General features: G+C 43.8%; 1 long non-coding RNA gene across 1 annotated transcript in view; it reads left to right on the forward strand.

Annotated features, from left to right (window-relative positions):
* The window catches only part of LOC127470506 (uncharacterized), a 33,729-nt gene extending 23,038 nt beyond the window's left edge, over positions 1–10,691 (forward strand). The window contains exons 3-4 of the long non-coding RNA XR_007904319.1: positions 7,126–7,226; positions 10,524–10,691. This is a non-coding gene — a long non-coding RNA (uncharacterized LOC127470506). The remainder of the gene's footprint in view (positions 1–7,125; positions 7,227–10,523) is intronic.
* The last annotated feature ends 4,064 nt before the right edge of the window (positions 10,692–14,755 follow it).

Here is a 14,755-nt window from a genome sequence, read left to right on the forward strand (position 1 = left end):
ACATTTTTCGTGTTATTTCCAGCAGTGAACTGATAGTTTTTTCATTTCTAAGTGAGCCCCCATGTTTTTCTAAGCAAGTGTGGTACTGAATGTGCATTTAGGGACACTGAAACAGTTTTAGGACAGGCTATTTAATTGTGCAGTAAATAGTGTCTGAGTTTTCCTGTGTGTCTGAGGCTCTGAGCTCGTGTCCTCAAGTGACACCCTGGCTGTGCTCGACCATTTCTCTCTGCCCACAGGCTTGCTGGTCTCAGAGTGCTGATATCACCCTTCAGAGAGAGGATTTTTCCTTTTAATATGTATTATTATTAGCAGTACAGCCCTACAATGAGTCTGTGCAAGACTCATTAGTTTTTCCTCGTCCATGTTTGTGGGAATCAGCCTTGCAGGGCAGGTGTGCAAGGCTGGATGGCACCAACATCTGTAAGACAGGCCTTTGCTCACCAATAACAGTTCTTAGGCAGGAACTGGGGCTGAACTTGGAGAGAAATTATTTATATCAACCCTATTCTGAATCTTCCCTCATTTTGGGCAAGTAATAATTTCCTGATTTACATCTATTTATACATATCTGGAGCAGGTCCAGAGAAGAGCAGTGAGGCTGAGGAAGGGACTGGAGCACAAGTGCTGTGGGAAGAGGCTGAGGGAGCTGGGGGGGCTCAGCCTGGAGAAGAGGAGGCTCAGGGGAGACCTCCTCACTCTCTACAACTCTCTGACAGGAGGGGGGAACCAGGTGGGGGACAGGCTCTTCTCCTGGGAAACAGCAGTAGGACAAGAGGGCTGGGTCTTCAGCTGTGCCAGGGGAGGTTTAGGTTGGATATCAGGAAGCAATTTTTTCCCAAGAGAGTAATCAGGCATTGGAATGGGCTGCCCAGGGAAGGGGTGGAGTCCCTGTCCCTGGAGGTGTTGAAGGTGAGACTGGATGTGGCATCAGTGCCATGGGCTGGGAACCACGGCGGGGTTGGATCAAGGGTTGGACTTGACGATCTCGGAGGTCTTTTCAACTCAGTTGATTCTGTGATTCTGTTTAGGAGTGTGGTGAGTTTTAATCAGTGCTCAGGTGTGAACTGACTGCACCAGTGTGTCACAGAGTGAGTGAGGAAGGGCAGAACCTTCTCCTTCATCTTCTGCACCCCCAAGTCCTGCAGTGCCAGGGCCTCAGGCTCACAAAGCAGCAGCGTGGATTTATTTCCTTTCTGCTGACAGCTGGTGGAGGAGGTAACCTCTGCTAGAGGAGACTTGTGGCAGGGGTTTTGTTATTTTTTAAATACAGACACACAAAAAAACCCCAAAACAACCCCCTAAACCATGGCTGGGTTGTTTTGCTCAGGGAATGAGTCAGAGCTGTCATTAAGACCCCACAACACTTGGTGCTATAAAGGACCAAAGCAAGTCTGAACGTAAGACATGATGTAAAAAGGGCTGCAGGTGGGAAATGCTGCACCTTCCACTGGGATTTTCTTTCCCTCTCAAAATGATGGGTGCCAAAGGAATTTCTTAGCTATAAATTGTGGTGCTATAATTGTGTTCTTTGTGATGAAGAGGAGGGCAGAATGAAAACAGTTGACACCAATGCCAAGAATCAACAGGCAATATTGACTTATTGTCTCCAGAAAAGCAGTAAAATAAATATTGCCTTGTACTATCTTTCAGCATATTAAAAGCTGGGATTAATTATTCTCAATAATGCAGCTTCAAATTTATTTAGGAGAATGTTTATTTTTGGGGGAAATGCCCCTCATATGAAACTAAATCTTGCTAAGGGAGTATGTCAGTTTTAATGGAATTTATTTTGAAAGATATTTTTTTACCTTATCAGAATGGAATGTTTGGAATTCTGTATGTATTTTTAGAACAAATGAATGTAGTACACCATGAAAGACAAACTGGTGCAAACAGTGACTTTTTAATGTTAACAAATTTTCAACAGGAGCAAAAAGAAGGTATTTTTAGGATTTTATTCAGTTTTCTTTAAAAGCACTCTGGAGACCTTTTACAATTATTCCTATAAACAAACTTACCTCAGGTTTAGCAATAAGCCTTTCTAAAGGAAGAGCTATTTGCTGAATTAAATAAATTCTTTCTTTAAGCTGTACTGTCTTCTGGGTATAGAGCTGGGATTCTTGAGCTTTCAGGGACTGGAGATGTCCCAATTCCAGTGGCTATTCCAACACTTTTCGATACTTTTATTATTTTTCCCAGTAAGGAATAGTTTCTCCTATACCAGCCTGTTCCTCCTGTTTGGACTTGTTCTTCAAAGGAAAACTCCTTAGCTAAATTTATTGAACTGTGAAGAATTTAATAACATCAGCTTCTATCAGGGTGTCAAAGTGCAACAAAGGGCATAAGAAATGTGCCTACAGATGCAAAACAAGCTGGTGAAAAAGCTCCTTCCTAACTGTCATCTTGGGATGGGATTGCTCCTGAAGGACAACTGTGACAGGAACTTGCCTTCCAGTGGGGACAGTTGCTGTGTAAGGAGATAAAGGCTGATTTAAAACAGCAACAAAATTCTTTCAGAAGAGCCAACGTGCCCTTGGGAGAGGGGACAGAGCCAGGGGGACAAGGGAGCAGTTTTCCTCTGAACTGTCCCAGATTAAGGGGGTTTGATGAAACTGCAGTTCTGCAATAACCAATAGGTTATTCATAGGTTCTGATTTAACAATTCATCTGCATTGAAAGCAGCCCTTACTTGTGTGTCTGTCAGAGAGCAGGAGGTGAGCACATCCCACGGGTGTGCCTGGCAGGGGACATGCACATGTGCCCAGTGCTGCCGTGCCACCAGTGTCAGATCCACGCAGAGATGCTGTCATTTGGTCTGGGTGTGTTATGACAATTCCCACAAATTGCCAGGATATGAGTGCATGGGTCACTCTTTTTTTTTTTCTTTTTTCCTTGCCAGGCAGGTCTGTGTTTTCAATCCCAGTGGTTTGGGGGAGGACGTGGAGAGGGGTTTGAGTCCACGCAGCCCTTGTGTTTGCGTTTCGTAATCGGCTCCTTCCGTCTCGTCATATCAGTGGTTTGCAGAGTCTTGTGAGAGGTTTGGGCTGGGTCTGGTTCAGTGAGAGTGAGGAATGAACCAGAGCTGGGGGAGTAGAGAAGTGGTGACTGTATCCTGCCAACTGTTCCGCCTCAGGGGCGAAGCCGTGTGGGATGATGTTTTCCCCTGGATCAATCATGAACCTGGGGGCACTGAAGTCAATCCAAGGTTCCCTCTGATCACAAATGGGCTTTGACTTCCTGTAAATAACCTGTAAAATGGGAGCACAACCATCCAAACTCTATTTAAAGCCCACCATAGAGACCAAAGCAGTGCATGTACACACGGGGGTGACTCTCTCTATACTCACATCTAAAAAGGGCCACACAAATGGCTCCTCTCTGCACAGAGGAATATTCAAATTACCCCTCTGCAGTCCCAGGAGCTGTCAGAGGTTACAGCATGGGGACAAATTTGAATGTTCTGCCTGACTTATTACAGGATTTTCCATGATAGTACAGCTCCAATGCTCCAAAATTCGTCTTTCCACAGAACCATCTCATCCATTATCTCCAATACAAGGGAAATCTTAGCTTACAACATCTCCAGTCTGCACAAAGTAAACCCATATTTACCCCTTCTATCTTTTCACTAAAAACACTCAAAAAGTGTAAATTAGGCATTTCATTTGATGACATCCTTAGCAAACCTCCCCTGTAACTCAAACGATGCTGTCTCTTTCTGTTGCCAAATTTCCTGTTTCTGTACCCTGGGGGCAGCTGTGGGCCCTGCAATATTTGGTCAGAAGCATAAAAGCTGTTTTCTGCAAGCTTTATTAATTTTCAAGCCATTTCCTGTTTTCCCTTTGCAGCCAAACCCACCCTTTTTGGCAGGTACTGAAATAAAAAAACATATGATCCAGTCTGAGCAAAAGTTCAATTACTTGACAGAGGAGGGGACCCCAAATGATAACTCTGAATTTTCTTTGCTGCTTTCCACAAGGCAACTTTGCTTTACTGTGAGGTGACATTCCAGCAGATGAGGTGTGGAATTGCAGAAGGCTTTTGCAGAACTACAGCTCCTTGCCCTCAGGAATGGCTTTTACCTTCCCTTATTCCCAAATTGTTAAAGTTCCAGTCCATCCTATCTTGTCATTGGTTTGCACAGGCCTCAAATAGGTGTCACTTCATCGTAGCTTTTGGGTTTGAGCCACTGAGGTTTTAGTTTCCTATAGTAAGAGATTGGGCTCAAATATTCATATTATGCAGCTTTTTAAGAGCTCAGCAGCTATAAATCCAATCCTGTTCCTTGCCCATCTGTGCTCCTGGCAGTGTAATATATGCCCAGAGCTGCGAGCAGCCCAAGCTGTCAGATGTGGGGAAGAGGGATTATGAATGAGCAAATGGCAACAATGCTTGAAGTTGGAGTTCTTGAGCTACAACAGTAATGATCTTTGTCAGTCAGGTTTAGAGACGGGGCTGGATTTCCAGCTGGGGTAACTCAGAGTTTCACCAAAATCAATAAGACTTTCAAAATAAACGTATTTAAGGGGAAAGAAGAAAGTCTCTACGCTTCAAATAGTTTCCTTGGAGATTTATGGGCAGCTGTTCTTTGTACAAGTCGCTTTTCTCCATGATGTCATTTGAGTCAGGGATGAAAAGTTGATTAAGATGTGCTGGGAGAGGGAAAGGGCACAGAGGGCTGCACAGGAGTTTTACACAGAGTGAGTTGATCTGTGTAAAATGTCAAGATTTCTCTATAATATATCAAAGTCTGTCATTAGATGTTGAAGTTCCAAAGTTGAAATTGATATTGTTCACGTTTTAAGGTTCTTCATTAGAAGCAGATGAATTTGGGCCGTTTAACATAAAAGCCTGAATTATATTTTTTACTCAGGAGTAACACCACTGACTACCAGAAACAAAATACTGGTGTGAAGGGAGTAAGAGACATTTGGTGGATGGTCTGCAGTGCCTTTCTTGAGAGGATATGAGTGTTGGTTGTTTATAAAGACCCCAGAGCAGAACTTCTCAGCTGCTTCCTCAATAAGCCTTTCATCAGAGACAGCGAAATTCTCTGGGGACTTAGTCCTGAAAACATAAATCTCATGGAATGCAACAGGTTACATGGGGTTTAAGAACTGATTGTAGGGAGTGTGCACGATCCTGAGGACACCCTGGAGTTGGGATTTCTGTCAGGGAGCATTTCACCCAGAGAAACTCTTCCCAAAGTCTGCCAGCAGTTGTCTCGACGTGACACACAATGGAGTGACTCAGAGTTAAATATGGAATGCCCACTCTGTACTACTTTTAAACCTGTGACTGACCACCATGTATTTAACAAAAAATTATAAGGTTGACGTAGGGTTTTCTTAGGTCAGGAGTGTTTTTTAACTAGAACAGTTATAAAAGGAAAGCAACACAGCAGTGGAGCCAGAGGGGGGAAAAACACACATACTGTGTACTCAGTCTCATTTACTGCAGAATGGTTCTGGGAGTTTTTCTTAATACTTTCAAAGGCTTTCACTGCTTTGATTGTGAGTTTATGCAGATAAAGCAAATGCCTGTCAGTAAGAATTTACGTGTCCTAATTTTTTTAAATCCTGACCAGGTGACCGAGATCACACCTGCTTGGAATGTGAGCAGAACCCAGCACTCTTTGAGGCCCTGCTGTGTCCTGACAGCAGCCAGGAGCTGCCTGGGCATCTTCAAGGTGGGGCAGGACTTGCCTGGGTTTACAGGGAGAGGGACTAAGGAACACACAGAGCATGTGGGCACAGCCAGTTCTCTGTAAATGACAAATTGTCTCTGGGAATAAACTCGTGTGTCTTTGAGAATGAAATTTCTCATTTTATTCATCCATGTGATGAACAAAATGAGAAATACTACCCCCCTGAAGTTCCATGGGAAAAGTCTCATTTCGACTCTGATTTTAGGGAGGAATCACATATAAAATAATGTGGTTTCTTTCCCTTTCTGTATACTGTGTTCCTAAAAACAGGCAGCTTCGTGGAGGAGATGCACAGATGAACAAAAGCTGGTGGAATGAGTGGTTGTTTCAAATGGGGGAGGACAGGGAGGGACAGAAAAGCAGACTGATGTGGGGATGGACACTTGGGAATGTGGGGAAGCAGTGATGTTCTCCATGGCCTTTCCTGACTGTAAATGGGATTTATCTGCACACAATGTAAGTGAATAACCCAAAAGAGCCCATCTCCACAGTGCCCTGTGGCCACGAGAGGGAGCGAGACGTTCACAGGTCCCGGTTGGTTTGAAACACTCGGTGCGGGGCTGGATCCCACCGCTTCCCTAATCCCAGGGAGGAACTGAGCCAAGAAATATGCTCCAGACAAGGAAGGGTTTGAGCTGCGATTTTTTTCTGCCACATTTTCAAGCAGCGGCATGTTTTTCCACGCTGGCTCCGCGTCCAAATGGGGATGAAAACGCGAGGTTTTGGTGAGAGCAAAAGGCAGGGTGATCTCTCAGCAGCACAAACCACGGCTTGTCTTGAAGTGCCAGTCGTCGTGGTGACCCCAGCTCACCTTCTGACTGGCCACCACATCACCAGGGAGCAGCAGTCCCAGGAATTTTAGTAAGGAGCAAAGCACACCTCAAAGCAAAACGAGTCCAAGCATTGAAATCAGGGCAGAGATCAGGGATGTTTCAGCTATTTTGCAAAATCTGGATCCATTCACATGTTGTTCCACTGACGTGTCGCTGAATCATGTCCTGCAGTCTCTTCAAATGAAACACTACACCAGGGACCTTAATAAAGGGTCTCAGCTGCCACTGCTACTGCTGTGTCTAGGAGAAATACTAGACTAAGAGCATGGCTTTACAAATATATCTGCTAAATGTTCATAATGTTGGATTGTTTTCCTGAAAAATAAAGTGAATAAGTATCACAGCAAGGGGAGGGAGAGCAACAGAGGACACCAAAAATCAAATCCAGTGAATCTTCATCATAGTTAAAACAATGATTAGGTTATGGATTTAATTGTTCTCTGGACTGCACTATAAATTATCTCTGACTGAAATAATGACTTGAGAGTGTGTGGAGGGCTGGAGTGGCAGTCTGAGAGTAGAAGGTGGGCTGAGAGGAATGTGATTAAGTGGAGTTCACAAAGACAGACCTTATCTTTGCAGCACTCAAACCACTGCATGGGATCACTTTGGTGATAGCAGCCTGTCAGGAGTAACTCCAGGGAGACAAGGCAGTTCAGATGCAGGATTTTCCTATCTATGGGGTAAATTCATTCATGCTTTAAATTAGGGAATGAATGTTTTATGCTTTGCTCTGTATTTGCAAGACCTGTCTTGCATAAACTAATCCTAGGACACAAAGGAGGAGAGAGCTGCTCTCCTGGAGGCCTCCTCAGCACTTTAATAGCCCCAAGCCATCTACGTGTGTCTTCAGATCAAGGCACTATTGTGTTGTCAAAAAATAAATATTTAAAAGCCTGTGCCTTTTAACATGGAAATGCTGAAAGCTCTTGCAGTGAATATCATTTAACTTTAAAGCTCCAGCCTGTTGGTGCTTCTGGTTATTTCCATATGAAATGGTGGAGAAACTGAGGTGCTGAGCACTCTGGTCACACAAACCAGGAGTGGCAATAAGTATTGGAGACTCTCTCTGCAGTGCCAGCACTGTCTCTATTCTATAAATCAATTCATTAAATATAAGTAGTGAATTAAGAGGATTTTTTCATTATTGGAATGTTAATAATACCTTGGTTTCACTGCAGGAAACTGAATTACAGGCCCGTGATTCATGGGTTTGTAGGCGTAGGCAGCTGTACACCGAGTACAAAGAATATTAACAACTCTAATTGCCTGCAAGCACTACTGATAATTCAGCATCTTTCACAGCAAACCAGATTACTCCCAAAATAAGTGATTTTGATCTAGATATCTTATCCCATAGCCCATGAGCCTCACAGCAGTTTTGTCCCTTCCCCTGTTTAAAAAAGGTAGACTGAGGCCCTGAGGTCTTACACTGTAAGCATGAATTAAAGTCAAACACTGGCTTTGGGATGGATTTTTTTCCCTCAGAAAGTGCATCCAGGGAGTTTGACCTGTGCTTTATTGATGTACAGAACATTTATGTTGCACAAAGCTGCGTGCACACAAATCTTCCCAAAAGCTCAGCAGGAATTCTGGAGCTCAGCAGTTGTGCCCCTGCATCCTCCTGCTTTGGCCCCCTGTCACTTCAGGTACCAGTGACAGCAGAAAGGACCAGACAGGGCTTGTAAAAGTGCCAATAAAGTGCCTGCCCTGAGTGATGCCCAGGAACCACATTATCAGTGACAACACTGCAGGAAACTGGATTTTCTGAAGAGTGACAAGCCTAAAAACAAACTAATAAACCATTAGGGCTTTCCTGAATGTTTGCATTAACTAATGTTTGATTGGATATTTTTGCCATCAAAAGTGCATCTTTACTGATTCACGCTGCTCAAAAACTAGTCATTAAAACACTTCTCAGTGGTACAGTTTGTAACACTCTTCCTTGGGCCATCCCTGGCTGGAGCAGTAGCCAGAGGAGAGATGCTCTTCAGTGTGACCTCCTGTGTGCTTTTTGTGAAAGGAAAGGTTCCACATTTAGGGATCCAAGAATAACTATATGACAAAAAGTAATTTTCAATTTTTTTATTTTTTTTTTTTTTACTGAAAGTGTTTTGTTAGACATTTTTGGCTTCTGTATTTTTAGTCTGCAGCCATCACACAATCCCTAAAAATATCTTTTTGCTTGTAGCACAGCCTGAGAAAATGGAGAGTATAGTACATTCCACGTGTTACCACATGGACAATATTTTTACCATATTAATTTTTTGTGCCATTAACTTCCTGAAGAATTTAAAACAACCTGGAGCAAATATACTTTTTCTTTTGAGTTCCCTTCAAATTTGAGATTTAAGAGACTTCACTTGTGCCATTTTTGTGAGATGGATTTCTTTTTGATCCTACTAAAGAAAAAGAAGAAGGTGTAGAACCATCTCAGGTTGTGATGCCTCACAACACTGTGCCCATTAACTTCACTGACACTCCCCAGGGAGGAAATGCTGTGGTTCCCCTTTTTTTTTTTGGTGATGTTACTCAGCTTTAACATCTTTGAAATGAGGCAGACCCAAAATTGTAGAAGCCAGTAGGAGCAGATGAGTGGAGATGTTCCTCCAGACATTAATGACATCCATAAAGCAGAGCTGTCCCCACCCAGGGCAGGAGTTACCCCTCCTTGCACAGTCACACCAGGTTAGTGTGGGACAACTCCTGGGTGCTGAGGCACCTCCACCTCCCCATCCTGAGGGTCCTACTGAAGTTCTAGTATTTAAAACCCCACTGTACCACTGCAGTACCAACATGCAGGATGAAAAATGTCATGTTATACCACCCTGCACCGTGCCAAGAGGGGCTGTAATAAAATTCTGGGGGTTATTGTTTATGTCACTGACTACCAGAGAATCCCCCCCAGTTTGTTGCCAGTGAGGTAACTGATTTCTGAAGCAATTATGAAACTACTCATTGTAATAATTAGCCCTGGTTATCAACATGTCTGTGAAAAGCAGCTCCAGAGGCAGCATTGCAGGGCTCCCCCCTCTACCCCTGGGGAGCTGCTGCACTGGCTGATGTGATCCCACCTGACATCTCACCCAGCTGATTAACAGGGCCAGGGACACGTCACAAGGCATTAAATCACAGCCTGCTGCCTTCCCTAAGGGACACTCAACTTCTGGATGGCCAGAGAAACTTTCAAGAGGATGGAAAGATCACTTCAGGGGGGAAGACAAGTGAACAAGCAGGACCATCTCCCATGAATGGGACTGTGGCTGCTGCAGTTATACCAAGAGACTGGGAACTCTAATTCTTGTCTTCTTGAAGACTTTTTTGGCATACAGTGAAGTGTACAGGCCTTTTCAACATTTCTGCTTCAAAGGCAAACCCAACTCCTTTGCATGAGAGGATTTCACCCCATTGGTTCAAGGATCTCTGTCACCGTTTTGTGGGGGTTTGTTCTTCACGTGGGTATAAAAGAACCTGGGATTTCTTGACTTCAGAACAGGAATTTGATTTATTTAATGTAGGATTAAAAAGATCTGTCCACAGAAAGAGCTCCAAAGTGAAAGTCTAAGGGCCTGTGACCACACAAACACATTTGCACACCCTCATTTTGTCAGTTTGCTTCCATTTGAAGATCTCACGTTCCTGGTCTTGCCTCAAGTCCTGATCCACTGTTGGTTGTCCCTTTGTGTTCCTGAGTGCTGTATGGGCTCCAGTGCAGAGATGGAGGCATTTTTGTGCAGTAATTATTCTGCAGGAAGCCAGTTGTCCAGAATTAACCTGTAAAAGGTGGAATTGCACATGTGTGGGAACGATGCACACAATTTAATGAGTGTGAGATACACTTCAAAGGACAGTTTGCAAGCCCTATTTTGAAATTACAGCCTGATCTTAAGCACTTAATTATATTTTTCATGAACTATTTTTATGGTAAAGGGCAACAGAGAGGGGTGTAATAATTTATTTCCATTATTTCTACCACTCAGCTCGTGTTTGGAATTCCCACTGACAGGAACATGCTTCCTGCATGTTTAAATCCATGGAGTGTGGGCAGCAACAGTCAATAAGGGAAGAGGAAAGGAAGCACTAATGACTGTCTTGGAGTTGTTTTCCTCCTGTTGTGAAGAGCTTGTACCACATCAAGTCAGTTAAATAAATACAGCCACAGAAGGTAACTTGAATGTCTTTGTTAAATCCCCTTATCAAAGCAGACTGGGGAGTCACTAAAAGGCCTTGACCTCCAATTAAATCAGTGCCTTTGTAAATGGAACTTTTCTTGCTGGGTGTGTGGTGTTAATTGGCATGAAATCCTCACAAGACAACCATCCTCTTTGGTCTGGAAAAGACATTTAGCCTGTCAGTGTTACAATGTTAACAGAAAAATGAATTCAAGTCCTTTTTTGTTTGTTTGTTTTGGGGTTCTTTTAGTTGTTGAGGGGTTTGTTTGGGGTTTTCTTTTTTTTTATGTTCTTTTAAACTCCCTGGTGTACCATGCACGCCTAATAGTCTGCAGGAGCTTTATCCTCAAAGAGTGTTTGCTGGTGTTTTTAGAAATATTAGCTGTCAACTGGTTTAATTGCTGTAAATCCATTTGCTGTTCCTTAGAACAAAGAGAACTCTCCAAAGGGTTTTCAAGGTGGCACAGAGAACAAATTCAAAGCACAACACTTCCTCCTGAAGGAACACAAACTTGCTTGGCAGATCTCTCAGAACAATTTCTGGTTTTCCTTCCTTGCAGGAACATTTTTTCCCTGGAACATTCCCCACTTGTCGTGCTCTCCCCTCTGCTCAGCCAGATTGCACGTTCAGCTCCCAGTGCTCTGGGAAGGGCTGCAGGGAGTGATCAGGGGAGGGCATGATTTGGAGAACAGCAATTCCCAAGACTTCTCTGTCTTTTAAAGCAAACAAACCATGGGTTAAAAAAATCCAACCTACTGAGCTTTCCATCCAAGCTGGATTAAGGTTTGTGGTATCTTGGGGCGTTGAGAATTTTTGCTCAAACTTCCTTCTCCCTTCGGCTTCACTGCTTGAAACTCAGGTGCAGGTTGAAACAAGTTTCAGATATGAAAGTTGTGTTCAGCTCCAGCTGCTGCTTTAGAGTCACTGACTTTCATAAATTTTCCTCAACAAACCCAGTGTTGGACTTGTCACATAATTTTTATCTAGAAGCTCCCGAGCATTTGGAAAATCTTGCACCTCTGATCTCCACGAGGTTTTTCAGATCTTGACAGACCCACTGGTCAATCTGAGCAAATAAATAGTGTTTGAGGAGGACCCTGAGACCAGCTTTAATTGTGACTTCATTAGAGCAGCAGTGGATATACGTGAGCATATCTCCATCAGCAGCTTAGGAGGGCTTTTAATTTAATTGCCTTTAATTTGATTTAAAGCTGTGGTGATTCTGGACCAGTCCACAAACTATGCAGAGGGCAAGCAGACTACACTGTAGCACTGAATACAAACTCCTTCCTGAGGGAAAAAGGAAATAAAATTCACGCTGTTTGTCTCTCATGGCTGCTTTTAGTGACTGAAAATGGTTTGCAATAAGGTAGTGACCACATGTCTGCACAAGGCAGATGATGAAAGTCTTTTGATGGGTTTAGGCTGGTCTCATTTGGCTGCTGAACTGCAGTGTCTGAAGTTTTCAGATTCAATCATTGCTGCTGCCACGTTGATTAATTTTGATGCATTTTCCCTCCCAGAGGCAGAGCAGCAGCAGAGAAGGCCTGGGCAGGTGTAAGACAAGCTTCAGTTCACAGCTTCTACCAGCTCGTAAATTTTAGGACAGGAATAGACCATTTTCCCCTTTTAGTTTTTCAATCTTTTTTTTTTAGGTGTAATATCAGAGGGAAAACTGCCCAGAGGTGCCCCTTGGCTGCATTCATAAAACCTGCCTGGTCAGAGCAGGGCAGGATTTTTCTCAAAAGAAAAAAAAAACAGCTAAAGCCAAAATGGTAAAACCTGAATAAAACCAGGACTTCTGCTCAGAGGTGCTGTTCAGCTCTGGGTTTCAGTGCCTGATGGATTGATTAACACACTGTCCCTCACTCAGGCTCCAGCACTGGTGCCCAGGACACGTTAATGTCTGATAATGAGCAGGAAAACCCTTCACAATCCCCCCGTGCACCTGGTGCTGCAGCCTCGGCCACGACATGTGCCTCAGCTCAACGAAGCATGAGCCTGGAATAATGACTTCCTTCATGGAAAAATATGCTCAATTAGCTGCTAAAAAAAAAAAAAAAAAGTGAATGAGGATGGACAGTTTTCAGTCTGAGTCTCTGGTAAGGAAGGATTTACTGGCTGAGGTTCCAATCCTTCACGTGTGTCTGCACAATGATTGCTCTTTCTTTTTTCTTCCATTACTCAAATTATTTGGGGAAGTTTTGAGCACTTTTACGCAGAGTGGTGGAATTTTCCAAGGGAAACATGAAAACTCTGTCAGAAGTGAGTGTTTTTCCTCTTCTTTTCCTACTGCTAGGCATGATATAGTACAGATAGTACACTAAAGATTCAGGACCAGTGTGGTTTGACACTTGCTTTTATTTTCAAGGTTTCTTCTAGTAGTATCCTGAACAGAAAATTAAAAGAATGGAAAGCCAGATCATTGTTTTTAGTCCAAAGCCTGCCTTCTGTTGTGTTTATTCAACCCCTGCTACTGGGAGGTAAGGAGGGAAATTGGTTTTGCTTCTTTGCTTTCCTTCTCTGTAGTTCTTTGATTATGGAATTGTTACCAAGGGTGTTTTTCAAACCCATCCTGTCCCTTTAGGGAAACCTGGAAGCCAGGATTATGGATAAATGGGCTGACAGTCAAAATTTGATCAGTGGATCAAATTTGATCAGGGATCCCAGCTCTATGGAGAGAAGGATATTTGGGGAATTTTTGTTTGGCATCAACTTCTAATTGGGAAGCTTGTGCTTTTGCAAACCTGTATGTACTAAAATTTACTGCTGCAAGTATTTTTGGGTAACAGGTGATAAAGCTGTGGGGCTTTGCTTGGCAGCACTGAAGAAGCACAGATTTATAAACAAACCTTTATTTCTGAGACTACTCACTGGAGCAATTTGATGTTTTACCATAGTGCTGGTGGAAGCACATAAGAACACTATCTGGATTATATAATTTATTTTCTTTAATAGGAAGAGGGAAAAGGGAACCTGAGAGTGCAGATAAACTGTAGGAGTGTGTAAAACTTGCTAATGGTTCATCAGAAGGGCCCAGAGCAGTTGTGGGTGACCAGTGTCTGAGGGCACCAGAGGGTGCTGTGCACTCAGCAGCTCACAGGCCACACCCCTGATTTAGCAGCAGAGGTTACTGTCACTGCCTGATGCAAAGGAGGTTTTAAAAAGTAAAGCTTTAATATCTCATCAGATAGAAAGCTTTGCAGAACCCCCTCCCTGCTAGTCAAAACTGCACGAAATGTTTGGCGAGCCAGCGAAGCTTCAGAGAGATCCAGAATTTCTGTGCCGTGAAGGAAACAGCTGAGGGACAGAAATCAGCTACAAAAGCTGCACAGACAAAATGAAATGGGAAACGTTGTACAGAGAAAGATGGGTCAGGATGAAAGCCTCTGAAATCAGAGTCAGCATAGAAGGGTGTCAGAGCATGGCAGGCTCTGCAGAGGGGTTTGTGCAGCAGAGCTGAGCTGGCACACGTGGGCAGTGAAACCCTCCTTGCCTGGATGCTGTGGGAGCAGGGCTGGGGCTTGACAGACCTCGGGGATACCTATCCCAAAATATCCCGAGCCTGGGAGTGATCCCTCATCCTCTGCCGACCCCTTCACAGACAGGAAAGCTCCCCAGGTTCTGTGCAGGACCTGCAAATGTGAGTGTGCAGAACGAGGGTCCAGGGGCTGCTGCTCACAGGGGGTAACAGGGGAAGAATCCAGGGGAGCAGCTGAGCAAAAGGAAGGGCTGTTCCTGGCAGAAAGGAGGGGGAGTTTTAGCAAGGGCTGGTGGAATTCTCAGGGAAGCTGAATCCTCTTCCTAGCCCTGCCACTAACATGTTGTTGGATCTTTCACAAATCGTGCCTTATTGTCTGTAGTCTCCCATCTGTGAAGCAGCAAAATAACACTGAGGCATCTTGGAAATGGAAATGTCAGAGCCTGATTCTGTGCATCTGATACAAAAAGGGGGGGTCTGCAGAGGAGGAGCCACAGGGACCCCTCAGTGCTGTGTATAGATAACTTCTCTTAAAAGAGAGCTGGAACTCTCCATATA

This window comes from Manacus candei, unplaced genomic scaffold (genome assembly GCF_025592945.1).
Source record: "Manacus candei isolate 608988 ecotype Guabito, Panama unplaced genomic scaffold, ASM2559294v1 h1tg000022l, whole genome shotgun sequence".
Taxonomy (NCBI): domain Eukaryota; kingdom Metazoa; phylum Chordata; class Aves; order Passeriformes; family Pipridae; genus Manacus; species Manacus candei.